The sequence below is a fragment of the Camellia sinensis genome, chromosome 8, assembly GCF_055761805.1.
Source record: "Camellia sinensis isolate YWXY chromosome 8, ASM5576180v1, whole genome shotgun sequence".
NCBI lineage: Eukaryota > Viridiplantae > Streptophyta > Magnoliopsida > Ericales > Theaceae > Camellia > Camellia sinensis.
Genome location: NC_138968.1, coordinates 76,639,160 through 76,654,789, shown reverse-complemented (window position 1 = coordinate 76,654,789; position 15,630 = coordinate 76,639,160). Strand labels below are relative to the sequence as shown.

At 30.3% G+C, this 15,630-nt stretch overlaps 1 long non-coding RNA gene across 1 annotated transcript; it reads right to left on the bottom strand.

The window, feature by feature from the left end:
• Positions 1-9,431: 9,431 nt before the first annotated feature.
• LOC145796602 (uncharacterized) lies at positions 9,432-12,925 on the bottom strand. Its single transcript, XR_014337083.1, has 3 exons — positions 12,006-12,925; positions 11,288-11,461; positions 9,432-10,203 (listed from the first exon to the last, which is right to left on the bottom strand). It is a non-coding gene; the product is annotated as an uncharacterized LOC145796602 (long non-coding RNA).
• Positions 12,926-15,630: the final 2,705 nt, after the last annotated feature.

Sequence of the window (15,630 nt, the reverse complement as noted above, 5' to 3'; positions counted from 1 at the left end):
TGGATGAGCAGCAGGATGTCAGAGGGAGGGAGAAGGTGGTGGTTGGTGGTACGTAGTGTGAAGTAGGAGAGGAAGAGTGGGAGGAGGGAGAAGATGGAGCAAGCGGCAAGTATTGATGTGCGCGCGCTAGTGTAGTGGTGTATGGTGGTGGTGGTGCTAGTTTCGTGAAGTCTGCTTGCAGAAGAAGCAGAAGAAGAGACTTATTGACTCACAGTGGGTTAACTCAATGAGCTAATTTTTTATATTTTTTATCTGTCAAAGAAAAAAATCCTTAATGATGAAATTAACATGCAACTATGGCAATACATTAATAAAAAGAAAAATGTGTAAAAGTATGACATAATCCTACACCGATTGAAAGGGGAAGATGTTTGGATGTTTTGAACACACTTATTTCTATGTTTTCACACCGACCACCGCACAGCCAATGGAGTCGCACTCAATGGGCCAAACTTGGTATATGAATTTGACTCAAAGTGGATTAACTCAACCCTGAATAAAAAAATTAAAAACACCATTATATATAAATTGCATGTTCGTTAACTTTAATCAGTTCAAGCATTTCATGTGTTTTAAATATGAAAAAATTATTATTCAGTGTAAATATATATATATATATATATATAAATTGCATATCAATGATAAATTTTATGAACATTAATATTAAAATTTTAAACCTTCTTATGTTTCTGTAAATATTTTTTTAAAACACCATTGAATTATAATTCCCTATTTAAATTTAAGGGAAAATAAAGCGAAATCAACGATATTTTGACTGTTTGCAAACAAACTGAGCAGGGCAGTTCCTACGGGTGAAAATGACGCCTTTTGATGCACCCACATGTCGGGTTTTGACTCTTTAAAAGTATGTAAATCATCGATGTATAAATTGACAATATATCGTAATATTTCTACAAATCAATTTAGCCCAAAAATTACCAAATAAAGTCTGATTCACAAAAGGTTGGTGCCGTCACCTGATTTTTAAGGAAGACCAGGAAATTCTAACTCCATGATAATTTAGGCCACTAATCCGTCATAACAAAAATCTTGATTCGGGAGTTAGGTACGAATGGGAAAAGTCATTAATGTGTGAGCTCTTTACGCCCAATCAATTGATTGGGCTCTTCTAATTTTCTTTTTATTAGATTTATTTCCTTATTTAATTTCATGAATTCAATTATTAACATAATCCTTTAAACTAAACCTATCATCTAGGTGATTCATACAATATAGATCATGTCACTTTAACTTGAATATTCACATATTTATAAAGATTTGATTTTTAAAATAATACTTTCATATAAAGGAGATGATTTTTCAAGACAAAAGATTTTAAAAACAAATATGACAAATATTCTAATTAAAGAGATATAGTCTCTAAACATGCAATTTATATCAAATAATCACATATTGCAAGCTAATTTACCAAACGTATAACCATATTGAATGTGCAAAATATGGAAAATAAATTACGTTAATATTCAAATGATGAAGAACATCCATGAACACTCAAGAACATGGAAGAAAAGAAATGAACACTACTCTAAATGCATGATCCTAGAGGTTATAAAAACTAATGCAATATGAAACCCTAAAAGCCCAAAAAACACTAAACATGAATTATATATATATATATATATATCATAACATAGATTTAATCAACTAAAATAAATAAACAAAATAAAACGCATCAAACAAATCATATGGATGATGCACTAATCCGAGCCTATATGCGTGAATATATAATTTAAAAAACTAAAACTATTATACAATGCAATCATGGATTAAACTTAATCAAAATAAATAAAATAATCTAACTAATATGATGAAACATGCATGAAACTACACTAACCATTATCGAACGAATAAAACATGATTAAACAATCTAAAAGTAAAAAGAATAAGAACAATACCTTTGGTTTGGCAATCAAACTGAAGACAAGTGAAAAAGCAAAGAAGAGTTGTTCGAATGCTTCCCTCGAGCTTTCTATTGTGTTTGATTCAACTTGCTTCCACTTTATATGTGTTTTGAATACTGTATATTATATGCACCAATAGAGCTTTGATTTTTTACACACCTCCTCATATGAATAGTACTTTAGATTATTTCCTCTTCTTCATTGCACTGCAAAAAAAATAATCACTCAAATCTCATTTCCTATTATATTCTAGTCTAATATAACATAATCTCATAATATTTACAATCTTATTCATAATTCCATGATATGAAAAAGTAGATGAATAAATCCACAATATTACTCATCTTTTAATTTAATTACTCTCAAATAAATGTGAATAACTTCAACAGACTTTTTATATTGTGCTTGTTAAGCATTGTACCTAGTCAAATCACATTGTCATGCTCTCAGAGCCTATGCAATACACTAGGCATTACGCATCATATGTAAGAAGGCTAGGTACAATTAGAAAGCCAAGAAGTGTCTATTTGCCTAACTATAAATAATCCGGTTAAAAAACACGTTAACTAAAGTAATTGAGCAAAATAAATGGTGTACTTTTTATGTATTTTTAAAAGCAAAATACCTCATAGTATAGGAGTTGCCCAACTAGTTTGATAAATGTTTTATATATATTTTTTAAAGATAAATTTGTTGCTAAAAAAGTAATCCATTCCACAAATGCTAAAAATATTACTTTTTCTCATTTAAAATTTGGTGAAATTTCTTTTATATTTTATCCAATTTTCTAGACTAGGACTTAAAATAAATAATAAAAAAAATTATATTTTCACTAAAAATGAAAACTAAAATATATATATATATATATATATGTAACCTTTCCAAGTAGAATAGCTTCAGTTGTGTCTGTTTGGTTTACAGTTGTTAAAAATTATTTTTTGAGTTTTCAATATTTTTTATTTTTAGTGAATTTTTTTTAACATTTTAATCACTTTTTAAAACTTTTTAGATCAACTCAATCTAGATACACTTAAAACATATAAAAATTGTACCCAAAAAAAAATCATTGAATATAACCACAAAATACAAAAATGTACTAAACTTTTTGTATTTTTATATTTTTTATTTATTTTTTGTATTCCATGAATTCTTTAAAAAAAATCGCGTAAATATTGTACTTTTTAAGTATATTTAGATTAAATGAATTAAAAAAATTAAAATATGAATTAAAAATTTATAAAATTGTTTTTAAAAACTTTAAACTAAACAGATTATTTATTTATTTATTATTTTTTAAACCAAATAGATTTGAACAGGCGAAACCAACAATTATATATTATGGCCTTATTTGAGAAGTTAATTACTTTAATTGGCTATTTAATTTTTTAGTTATCAGTTTCGTTAAAAAAATTATGTTTGAAAAGTTTGTTATTTATTTATTTTTTGTAGTTAATTTAATTATTGTGAGTGAAAAAATAAAATAATTATGGATTAAATATTATTTTATATTTTATTAATTATTTTAACTTATTTTTTTCTTTTAATAAGTTCTATATATATATAAGTTTTTGAATAGTAAAAAAAAGTGATTTTTTTCTGCCTTGAAATGATTGTTTGCCAGAGACCATCCTGCTCTGTGGGCCCAATCAGATAAAGCCTTATTTTTTTTAAAAAAAAAAAAAAAACTTTATTTTTTAAAATCAAAAGTTAACTTATTTAAGCAAAAATTTATATGAAAAGTGAGAAATATGTTAATAAGTGAAATTATTAAAATACCCTCGTCTGTATGGGTTTTGATAAAAATGCATTAATAATGCATGGAATAATATGGTAAATTTATAATTTTACAAATAATGTAAGATCATATAATAACAACAACAGCGCTACATACCCCCAGTGGGGGTCGCGCCCCCAGTGACGTGGCGCGCCCCCACTGGCTGAAAACTCAAAAAAAAAAAAATAGTTTTTTTTTTCGACCAATCCTGGAGCGACACCTCACTGGGGGTCGACCCCTAGTGGGGGTAGGAAGCATTTTTCTAATAACAATGCTTATTTATCCCTTTTTATTTATCCCTTTTCAAATAATTTTGTGAATAAGTCAAAAAATAAGAAAACAAATAAAAAAAACTACTTATTTTCATTTTGAAAATAGGCCAAAAACTAATGTGGTGTTTTATCAGTTGACATTTTTAGGAATATGTTCACTTATAAAATATTTTTTATTATTTTAAAATTTTAAATTAATAGTTTAAAATATATATATATTTTTTCTAGTACAGCTTTGGATAATGTGTGAAAAAGGTTGAACATGTTTAGGGCTAGTTTGGTATGTACTAAATAAGTCAAAAAGTCAAAAAGTCACTATCTTATTTTTTGTTGTGTAAATATTTTTCTAATAACAATATTTTTTGTTGTGTAAATATTTATAACTAGTGGGTGGCACACGCAATGTCTGTACAATTCAAATAAGTAAGTATAAAAATAAATAATAAAAAACTTAATATTATACTATGTATGTTGTCTAAATAGTAAGAGTATTCACTATAAGAAATAGCAGTTTTGCCGACCAAAATATTAGTCACCAAAGGTCGGATTTTTAGTCGCCAAAACCATTTAGCGACTAAATTTTTTTGTTGCCAAGTTAGTCGCCTAAACCTGTCGGCGAATGTTTTGGCCACTAAACGCGTGTTTGGTCACTGAAAGTGCAACATTTGGCTACTATTTTTTTTAGTCGGCAATGTTACCTTTTAGCTACTAAATTTTATTTAGTCGGCAAAAATAAATGTTTTGGCTACTAAATTATTAGTCGCTAATAGTCAATTTTATTTTTTAAAATTATACATTTACCTACCATTACTCAAGGGATCGATGACCAAACTTTTTAGTCGCCAAAAGGTCATTCGTGAAAAAAAAAATTGTACTCACTAGCTTCTCATTTACTCTTGTTGAGATTCGAACCATCAACCTTCCACACTTTAAACTTTATATAACACACTCTTTTCACTACGCCTCTATAACACCATATGATTATATATGCAACATATATTATTTATATAGTATATAGACCCGTATTAATATAAAAGTATATATATAAATATAATTATTTTTTATTGAACATAATTTATGTAAAAATAAATTATTTACTAGAAAAAAAAAAGAGACCATTTTTGGCGACTAAACTTCTTTTTAGTCGCCAATTCTATACTTTTGGCTACTAATTTTTTTAGTCGCTAAAAAATTTAATTCCCGCACTAAAATTACCACTTTTGACGACTAAACTTCTTTTTAGTCGCCAAAAAGCCTCACTTTTGGCTACTAACATTTTTTTAGTCGTTAAAAGCATCACATTTGGCTACTAAACATCTTTTTAGTCACCCAATACCTCACTTTTAGCTACTAAATTATTTTTAGTAGCCAAAAGCCTAACTGTTGGCTACTAAAAAATTTTTAGTCGGTAAAAGCATCACATTTGGCTATTAAATATCTTTTTAGTCGTCCAATGCCTCACTTTTGGCTACTAAATTATTTTTAGTAGCCAAAAGCCTTACTTTTGGCTACTAAAATATTTTTAGTCGGTAAAAACCTTATATCAGTGACCAAACAAATTGTTAGTCTCCAAAACCTATACTTTTGGCTACTAAATTTTTTTAGTCGCCAAAATTTTTACTTTTGGCTACTAAATTATTTTTAGTCGCCAAAACCTATACTTTCAGCAACCAAATGTGCTTTTTTAGTCGCCAAAGATGCTTTTTCTTGTAGTGATTCTTAATAAAACCCAATGTTTGTTGTCTAAATAGTAATAGTGTTCTTAAAAAAACTCAAGGTTTTGGGTTTAAATCTTGTTCACGCCTTTGAATAATATTTTTATTTATTTATTTTAGGATAAGAAATTTGCCACGTGATAGAAGGAGAAGCCATCACACTATGAGACACCAAGTCATGTGTTCACATATATAATAGTATAGATATTTTCAAAAGTTACAATTAAGATAAAAGAGGTAATAGTTTCTTATGAAAAAAAAAAAAAAACTTAGGATTTAAGCATTATAACAAAATAAACTTCAGGTTTTAATTTTGTCAATTTAAATTCTAAGGTTTTGATTGTTTTCAATTTAAATCATCTACATACTTTCCTTAAGCAAAACTTAAAAAAAATAATATTTTAATTATTAAACTTAATGAAAAATTATATTTTAAACATTTTCAATAACTTACATTGACTACAATGACTACAATATTATATTTTTGTTAGTTTTACATAATGAAAATATACAATTGGTTTAGATTACCCACCCAAAAAATTTTAACCTAGCCAAAAAAAAAAAAAAATCAAAAAATTAAAGTCTAAATTGATAAAATTAAAAGTTTAAGTTTATTTTATTATAAGACTCAAATTTTAAGTTTTTTTATTATTATTTATAAGTTCCCCTTTTTTATCCATACAAATTTGAGAATATACAAAATAAAAATAAAGACCTTATAAAGTCTAACTTAAGAAATTCTCACTTATTTTATTAGTCAAATGAATTTAAAATAATAATTAAGTTATGAGTGGTGCTACATATCCTAATTTTCCTCCACCCTCACCCCCAAAACCAAACCCAAACCCAAACCCAAAATCCAACCCTCAATGACATGGCACCCCTATGTGAACCGATCTCACAATCCTCTCTCTCATCTGTAACTTCCCTAATTCAACATTAATATTGGGGTAGAATTGGAGAAGTAAAATTAAGGAAATGAATTATTATTCTTAAGTTATAATTTAAAATTTCAATAAAATATCATTAACTAATATTTTTTAAAGAAAATAAACTAAATAAGTCATAATAAGTACTGCCAAGCAGTGCCTAACGTATCAAAATATTAACACAAGAGTGCTAAACTTTACTATCTAAACCAATAGCCAAGTACCAACTAAAAGTGTGGGCATCGGCTTCCCTACCAGGGAATCCCTTCGCTACTATTGCGAAGACAAGTTTTAGGTAGTAGTTCTTGCTTCAAGCACTACAAGAAATTGCATTTTTCGCAACACAACAAAATATGTTGCCAAAAAGGAAAATTCGTCGGCAAAGAGTTTTGCCAACACACAAAGCTAGGTCGGCAACACGTAGGCAAAAGTGAGTCGGCAAAAGATTTTGCCGACAAAATTATCATTGCGTTGGTAAAAATAATGCCTTTAGCGACAAACATAGTTGTCGATAAAAGCCTTCATCTATCGTTGGCAATTTACCTTACGCAGATAGAAGTAGTTCAAATATGATGATTGTGTGGCACTTTTCCTAACACAAATTTGCATAGGCCGAAAAATACTTTTAGCAACAAAATATGAGTCGGCAAAAGTAAACTTTTGGTGACACATTTACGTCGGTAAATGTTGCCATTCGCCAACAATTTGTTTGTCGATAAAGCTTTACTTTTGGCAATGACAAATTGGCGTTGGCACAAAAATAGACTTCTAGCAACACAATATGAGTGGGCAAAAATAAACTTTTGGCAACACATTTACCGACAAGTTGTTTGTCAAGAAAGCTGTACTTTTTAGCAATAACAAATTTGCAACGGCGAAAATAATTGAAAATCATTTATATTTTTTTATAAGATTTACAAATTTACTAAAGGCATCCCTCAGGCACCACTATTACAAACTAATAACATTGATATGAAATCACCTAAAGTTGACGTACAGGCAAAAAAACACTGCTGATACTGCTTTTAGAAACAATGTATAAAACCTAAAAGGCTAAACTCACTAAAATACGCAAATACATCCAAATTGTGAACCCACAGTAGAAATAGTAGATAACAAAATGAAAACATGAAACTAACAAAGACGGGCAAAACGGCACGACAATCGCCCACAAACTTACAACAACCCAAATATCTATTGCACATTGACTACCACGGCTTCCCTAAAGCCCTTTTTCTTGTCTTTCAATGGTCCTCTTGGAATTTTATTGAGAACCTTGGCATCAAAAACTACATACTATTTCTTGATCTCAATCATTGCTTTCTCTGAAAATGAATCAACTTGATCCTCATACTTCTCATACGGTACAGGCACCATGTGCAGCAGTACGAAAGTTGTTTCATCAAAATCACAATAATTAGAACTAGGTATAATCTATAAACAAAAACCTACATTTGATATATCAAAAAAACCAAACAAAATTTGTTGTCATTACATATGTAGAGCAAGGTCAAGAAATTGCAGCAACTTCCCAAAATTGAAGATATCCACAAGCCAGCAATCACCTATTCACCAAAACAGTCTCTTAGAAGACAATAATTAAACACACATGCAAGGATTCACTTCCAGCAGTGTTCCTCATTTTCCTGCCAAACTAAATCATAATACAGAGGTTTTTTAAACATCTCTATATTATCTATATTACTAAGTTTTTGCTCACCAGGTTATATCAAGGATTCAAGAGATACATGGTAAACTATTATTTGGCTTCATTATTTATTTAGTACTTATTTTTAAACAAGGAACCAATTGCGAATATCTATGTAAATGGTGATACAAAACGATCACAAATTTCAAAAACTAAGAAAACTATAAATTTCCCAATTGAGTTTCTAAAATCAATGCCCCCTTTGAAAGCTTAGATATCTTTACTACCAGCATCCCTCCTAAAGCTCTATAATTATGTATACATTATCTAATTATTAAATTCTTATATGTTTAATTTCCAGCCAATGGAAAGCCAACTTTGTTAATGGGGTTTTTACCAGCTCAATTGCATTGTGCAGTTTCCATTGGGGAACAAGAACGTATATTTTTATGTTAGTACTGCATCACATAATATAGATTATAATTACACAAGACAAGTGAAATTCTACCTCAATTAATTGTGAAACAAAAACACATTTTAACTCAACAGAAGTTCAACAGTAGAGTATGGCCATACCTAATTGAAGGAAATTGCATGGATTGAGATGCAGACAATCTTAATAAGACAATTCATGCTTGTGACAGTGTATCTGCAATTGCAATGGGAATGATCCACTTCCAGCAGTGTTCCTCATTAGTCTGCAAACTAAACCACAATACATAGGATTTTTGAAACACCTCTTTGCTCTATAGGATAAGTATAATGACCCACTTCCAGCAGTGTTCCTCATTTTCCTGCCAAACTAAATCATAATACAAAGGATTTTCAAACATCTCTTCGCTGTATAGGATAAGTATTATAAGCTACTATAATAGTATGAGAAGTGAGAAGACAAGATCTAAGTGCACTCCTTGTTTTATTTACTCTTACTGTAGGAAAGTAGAGCCTCCTCTTCATTTTAAAAAAGTGATCATTAGCATAACATAAACATTATACTTGTAACTCAAGGCATTAAGGCCTTGCTAAAATAAATCTGGAACATTAATCCTATACAGTAGTTTATTTGTGACATGTAACATATATACCACTTGATATCGCACTATTTTGAATAAACTTGTCCATAACCTTTAGCAAGATAGAATATAAAAAATATTGTACGTCCTTAGTCAAAAACTAAACCCAAAGATTTAAGTGTAAGAGGTAGATCCCAGACACAAGTTTTTGTTATTAATAACAGTAATATTGTAGCTATTTTTAAGCGTTGCTTATATATTGTTTTTCCTCAGACATGAAAGATATTCTAATTTCCATTGGAAGAAAAGTTGCTGAATTATTGATGGAGCTAGTTGGGCACCAATTCAATTATGTGATTCACAGAAAGAAATACATTGAAAATTTGACAATCTAAGTTGAAACTTTAAAGGCTCTGCGAAATGGGGTGCAGAGATCAATTGATCATGCAAAAAGAAATAGAGAAGAAATTTGAGAAGATGTCGACCACTAGATTTTGAAAGTCGATGGGTTCATAGTGGAGGCTAAAAAGATTTTGGAAGGCGGTTCTGAGTACTGTCACTTAACAATTTGGAAAGGAATCCAAATGATGCATGGTTTTTAGCTAGTTGGACATTTCCATCATCTATCCTCTATGCAGATCCTAATTGATAAATAATATAAATAAAACAAACAAAATCCAAACACTACACAAAACTAACCAAAACAGAGCCAGGGCCAAGGATAGAACCATTGCAACAACAACATTGCAGTAGACCAGCATCCAGTAGCAGCCGCTTCACAACAACATTGCAGCAGCAGCAGCCAAGCAAGCAACAGCCACCAGGGTAGCAGTAGCAACAAACCAATAACTGTAGCAGACCAGTAGCTGTAGCAAAGCCTTATTCCCAACTACTTGGGGCCGACAACACGACTTCAGTTTTGCCATTCCACTGGATCAAAGGCCACAGTTTCATTAAAATCAAAAGTAAACAAACATTTCTTTCAATGATGTAATGTAACAAATAAACCAACAACATTTCGAGGGAAAAGACGGGATGTGAGTAGATGCATGCAATGCATTTACAAATTTCAAACAATTTTGCACCATAAAAGTTGGAAGGCTTATCATTGTCATGTTCACTTGCAACCCTGGAGCATCATACATGCTTTACCATTATGCATGCAATGCATTTACAAATTTCAAACAATTTTGCACCATAAAAGTTGGAAGGCTTATCATTGTCATGTTCACTTGCAACCCTGGAGCATCATACATGCTTTACCATTTCAAGGAAATGAATACCGTCTTAAGAAATCTTTATTTAAAATCGGGTGCAGGTTTACTATTATTGAAATAATCATGACAAATGCTGTAAAATATTCATTCTTTATTTATATTCAACAGGTTATAACTTCTAATTAATTTAAATTGAAAGAGGGGGCTTTTCCAATCTAGTTGTTTTAACAATTGTCTATACATTCCAAACATCCAAAAACTAGCCTTAATTCAAAACCATCCAAAAAGAACTATCCTTAAGGTCTAATTGTCCAAAAAGTTCTAAACCACCCAAAAACTATATCATATGTAAGTTTCTAAACAAAAGGCACATTGTCTCTGACATGGTTAACCCACACTTTCCAACACCCACGGCCAAGAGGCACATAATGTATCAATTGCTTAGAATCTGAAATAACAAATACACAAAATCCTTTACTTGGAAAACAAACTGAAATAACAAACAAATAAATAACAAAATTTTAAATGAAGAGCGGCCAGTAGAAATCTACAAATTTGATGGAGGAAATTTACACTAGTATTCACAGAGCAAAATCACATGAAATACTTGTACAACTACCAGAATCTTTGCCATCAACTACCAGAATCTTTGCCATCAACCAAAAGGTACAATAATATAAGTCATGCTTCACAAGTCATCTAGCAAATAATCAAAGCCTACCAGGCAGCGTAGCTAACAACCACAACACAGTTGATGCAAACTAAATAAAGCATACTAGCTGATTAAGGGAAATTACCTAAAATAATGCTTTTGCTAGCATCACTATTCGTGAAATACTTGCACGAGTACCAGATTCCTCAGCCATCAATATTGATTCACATGTGCATGTGCCATTAGGGTGAACTCCAGATGGACAAATACTATTTTAAGGATTACCGCTTTCATGGCCACCATGAAGTCTTTCCTAGACCTGCAAAATTTTTTGGAGCTAGCACTTGTAAAATTACCCTAATAAAATAAATAAATAAAAGTGTTACTGCATATAGCTTCCACTACAAAATTATTAAAGCCAATAGGTAAACCAATAATGTGAGGGGAAAAAGAAAAAAAACTACATTCTGTTGACTTAAAAATGATTTTCTTAAAAAATAAATAAATAAATAAACATTATTGATTTGTTGGTAAAAAAATCCTATAGTCAAATAATTGTTGTTGTTCTGCAGTATACAGACATCTAAGACCTAATGTCCCCAAAACTTATGTAGCCAATAAAATAAGGTTGTACTCTCACTTTATAGCAGGGATATTGAGAGGTATGAGATATCTTAAGCATTTAATGAAATAATGTCTAATATTAAGTATGAAATGCATGATGGCTTCATCAAGGAACAAAGATACAACGAGTGGAGCTACTCTCAATGCGTCAAAAAAAGATATACATTAGCCAAAAGAATACAAAATCAGTTCAAAATGGATGGGGGTATTAGTCAAAAGAGAGTACTTAAAAAGCCTACCTCAGATGTTGAATGCCAACGTTGTTCATTCATGCTGTGAGTTCTCCTTTCCATGTACCCGGAATCACTACTAACCTCGTCATCAAAGAAATCACCACTAAAATCAAGAAGCCATCTGTCATGAGATCCTAGGCCATCATTATTATCATCATCAGTCGAGAAAACAAATGTTTGGCAATCAATAAGCCTTGTAGAACTGCATCTTGAAAAAATATCCTAGAATAGTCTTTTACTATTCTTTCTTGCTTCATGATTACTTATTTCAGTGGAACTATTAGACAAAATGTTGGAAGATATACTCGCTACATCAACTTGAAGTACACTTCCACCTCCTTGGCCTCGTTCCCTATCTGAAACAAGAAATCCAAGACCTGGAGATATGGTCTCTTGAAGAGAATCATCTCTTAATAGGTGAGAAGTTACTGGTGAATCCGAAACAACAGAAGCATAAGCAGAATCAGAATTATAGACATTCATCGCTTCACTCACATGATTTCTAAATGAATCTCCAAGCTCTTGGGGAGATGATCTGCTTGTATGTAAAACCTCTACACAAATCTAAGACACGTCCTTGTCCATCCTATTACCAAAGCCATTACTAACATCCATATTGGACCTTACATTTGCAAAAATTGGTTAATACCTCTATTCTCACCATAAATCAAATCCCAATTTGTTGCTTAATGAATAGAACTAGTGAAACAACAAATTAAAGCCACTCCACCATAAAAAAAATAAAGATAAAAATAAATCTACATGTACTGGTAATAGCTGGTAAAAATAAATCATATCCTCCCAAGTCCCTATATCAAAATTTATCAGTTACCCAGATGAAAACTCAATGAGTATTGCATACTAGGGACCAAGAATCAAAATGGGTATTGTATGTTTCTCACCAGAGGAAGTGCTCTTGACGAGCTTCTCGCAGGAGCTCTTAGAATGCTTATGATCCTCTGAGTTATTGAAGCTTCTTCTCATAGACCTATCAATTCATAGGAAAACAAAATGACTAATATTCATTTTGAAATTTAGTATAGCTTACATCTGAATATTATGATAAAAACACTAATGTTCATTTTTGTGTGATAAATAAGGGTCTGAATTCTTTTGACGTTAATAACAAGGCACATATTCATAGACAAAATAATAAAATAAAATATTAAAAAAAAACAACACAGAAAGAAACATTTAACAAGAATAAGGCAACATAATGAAAACAAGCCTCAAAATAAAGACTAAAATATGTTGCTTCCCCTTCCATTTTTTTTTTTTTTTTTATTTAAGTAAAACTGTTTGTTATTTGTTTGTTTTGATATATATATATATATATATACCCTCTCTACCGAATCAATATTCTCTCACATTGTATTACAACTGATTTTGATCTGTATATATGCATAGATATATAAAGCTTTACAAACTAAAAAAATGGGTAAATTACAAATACATCCCTTGAGGTTTGCTTAAAATACGAATTGCCTCATGTGGTTTGAACAATTACAAATTCCTCCTTGTCAGAATTTTTTACTTAACAGAATTAATTGAAAAAATGAAATTTCTAACGGTTCACCTATACAATAAAAAATTTATCTAAATTATTAATTGAAATAAAATTTTAACATTATTAAAAACTGTTAATTAACTTTATGATTTATTAATAAAATGACCTATTTGTTATGAAATTAGAAACCTTAGGGGGCAAAATGTAATTTCTAGAACTACATGGGTAATTTGTAATTTAAGTAAATCTCAGGGGGTGTGTTTGTAATTTAGCTCTAAAAATAAAATAAAATCACACTCGCTATCCTAAAATCCTCAATTTACCTTTCAACTTTTCTCTCATTGATTCGAACAATTCTCACTCAATACACTTCATATTATGCAGAAAAGTACACATACTAATAAATAAATAAATATATATATACACTCAATTTTTGATGAAAAAGAAATTGGAACTCTTGAGGGGTGAAGTGTTGGTTAACTAAAATAGAAACCAAATATGCCCTAGAATTTAGAAATTCAAGAAAAGATCACGAATTACAACATAAAACTGCTCATATAATTTTTCTATGGAAAGAGGCAAAAATGATCCTAATAAATTGAGTAATGTTAGTGATTCAAAAACAATATTTAAAATTTAAGTCAATATTGTATAAATTTTTTAGTAATATTTTTTTATTATAGAATTTCTAATATTTTTTGCAGTAAATTAGACAGTGAAAAGTGGTCAATGTGACGAAAGTGGTCATTGTTGATGCCTTCATTTCAAGAACCACAATGTATTGCCACAACAATAACCATCATTACCACCACCATTTAGGCACTACCCTTACCCAACACCACAAATGAACTTCAGTATTACAGTATCACTTCTTCAAAGTAAACCACCTCACTCTACCTTCGGCAACTCATAATCATTTACACATACTAAGATAACCACAACAGTCAACGAGATATGAAACCTTCAACCCCTCTCACAATTACTGCCACTGCAATTCTACCTGGCATAAAGATACGATTTTGGGACCAAGTTTTATATTTTTATGGGAATTGTAACTACGTTTTATACCATATGATATGTTCCAATGAAATCCAAAATTTATATGAGATAATGACCATCAAGAACAAAGAGTTTAACTCCATTTGCATGCTAAAGACGACCAAGAGCAACTACCATTCCCAAAGTACAGATGGCACATTGAATTCCATGATAGCAAGAAAGAGAGAATACACATAATCAACCAGCATAGCTTCAACCTAACGGGAAAGCTCAAAAATCCACATCAGAGTGTTGTGTTGCATTTTTTAGATATGCTTAATTTTTCTCAACTAACACGGATCACAAAACAAAACAAAATTCAGTGTCACCATTTAGAATTGAATTCAAATTCATTCAAGTTCGCAGCAACAAGAAAAAAATTAATGACAATACATTTATAACGAAACGAAAATGTAATACAAGAATATAGCTTTCGCCTTAATTCAACCAAAATAATTGGATTTAGTAAATCATGATAGGATGAAGACTGATTTTTTTTTTCAAATTTTTGTTTTTTTTTTTTGTTTCTGTTACTATTTTCATCAGAAACAAACAGAGGCGCGAATGAATTAAATCAATCACGAGTTTTCACAATGAAAATATAGTTCCAAAATACTTTTGTCTAAATTGCTAACAAACTAATGCATTTTTACAAACATCATCAATATTCAAAGAACATAATTAGATCTATAAATCTAATGCCAAAACAATATGACATATTTTACACCTTAGAAGCAAAAGTATGGCTCCAAAATACTACACTAATCAATGTAAAAAGCCCAATGCCTGAGAATATTCATGGATTATTTCATTACTTGTCAACTGAAATATATAAAAAAAACAAAATAAAATATAATTTTGGCAAGCCTCATTTCAAATGTAAAAATACCAAATTTGTAAGAGCCAAGAAAGACTGGAATTAGAATTCTAAGAGAACCCTAGACAGAGAAAAGAGGGAAAAAATCAGAGAAAAGATGATTTTACAAGAGAGGCGATTTTAGAGAGAGAAAATAGGGTTTTAGGAAAGGGAGGGTTCAGAAATAATCAATTGAGAGAGCAATACCTTTAGATTTTCCGATTGTTCTT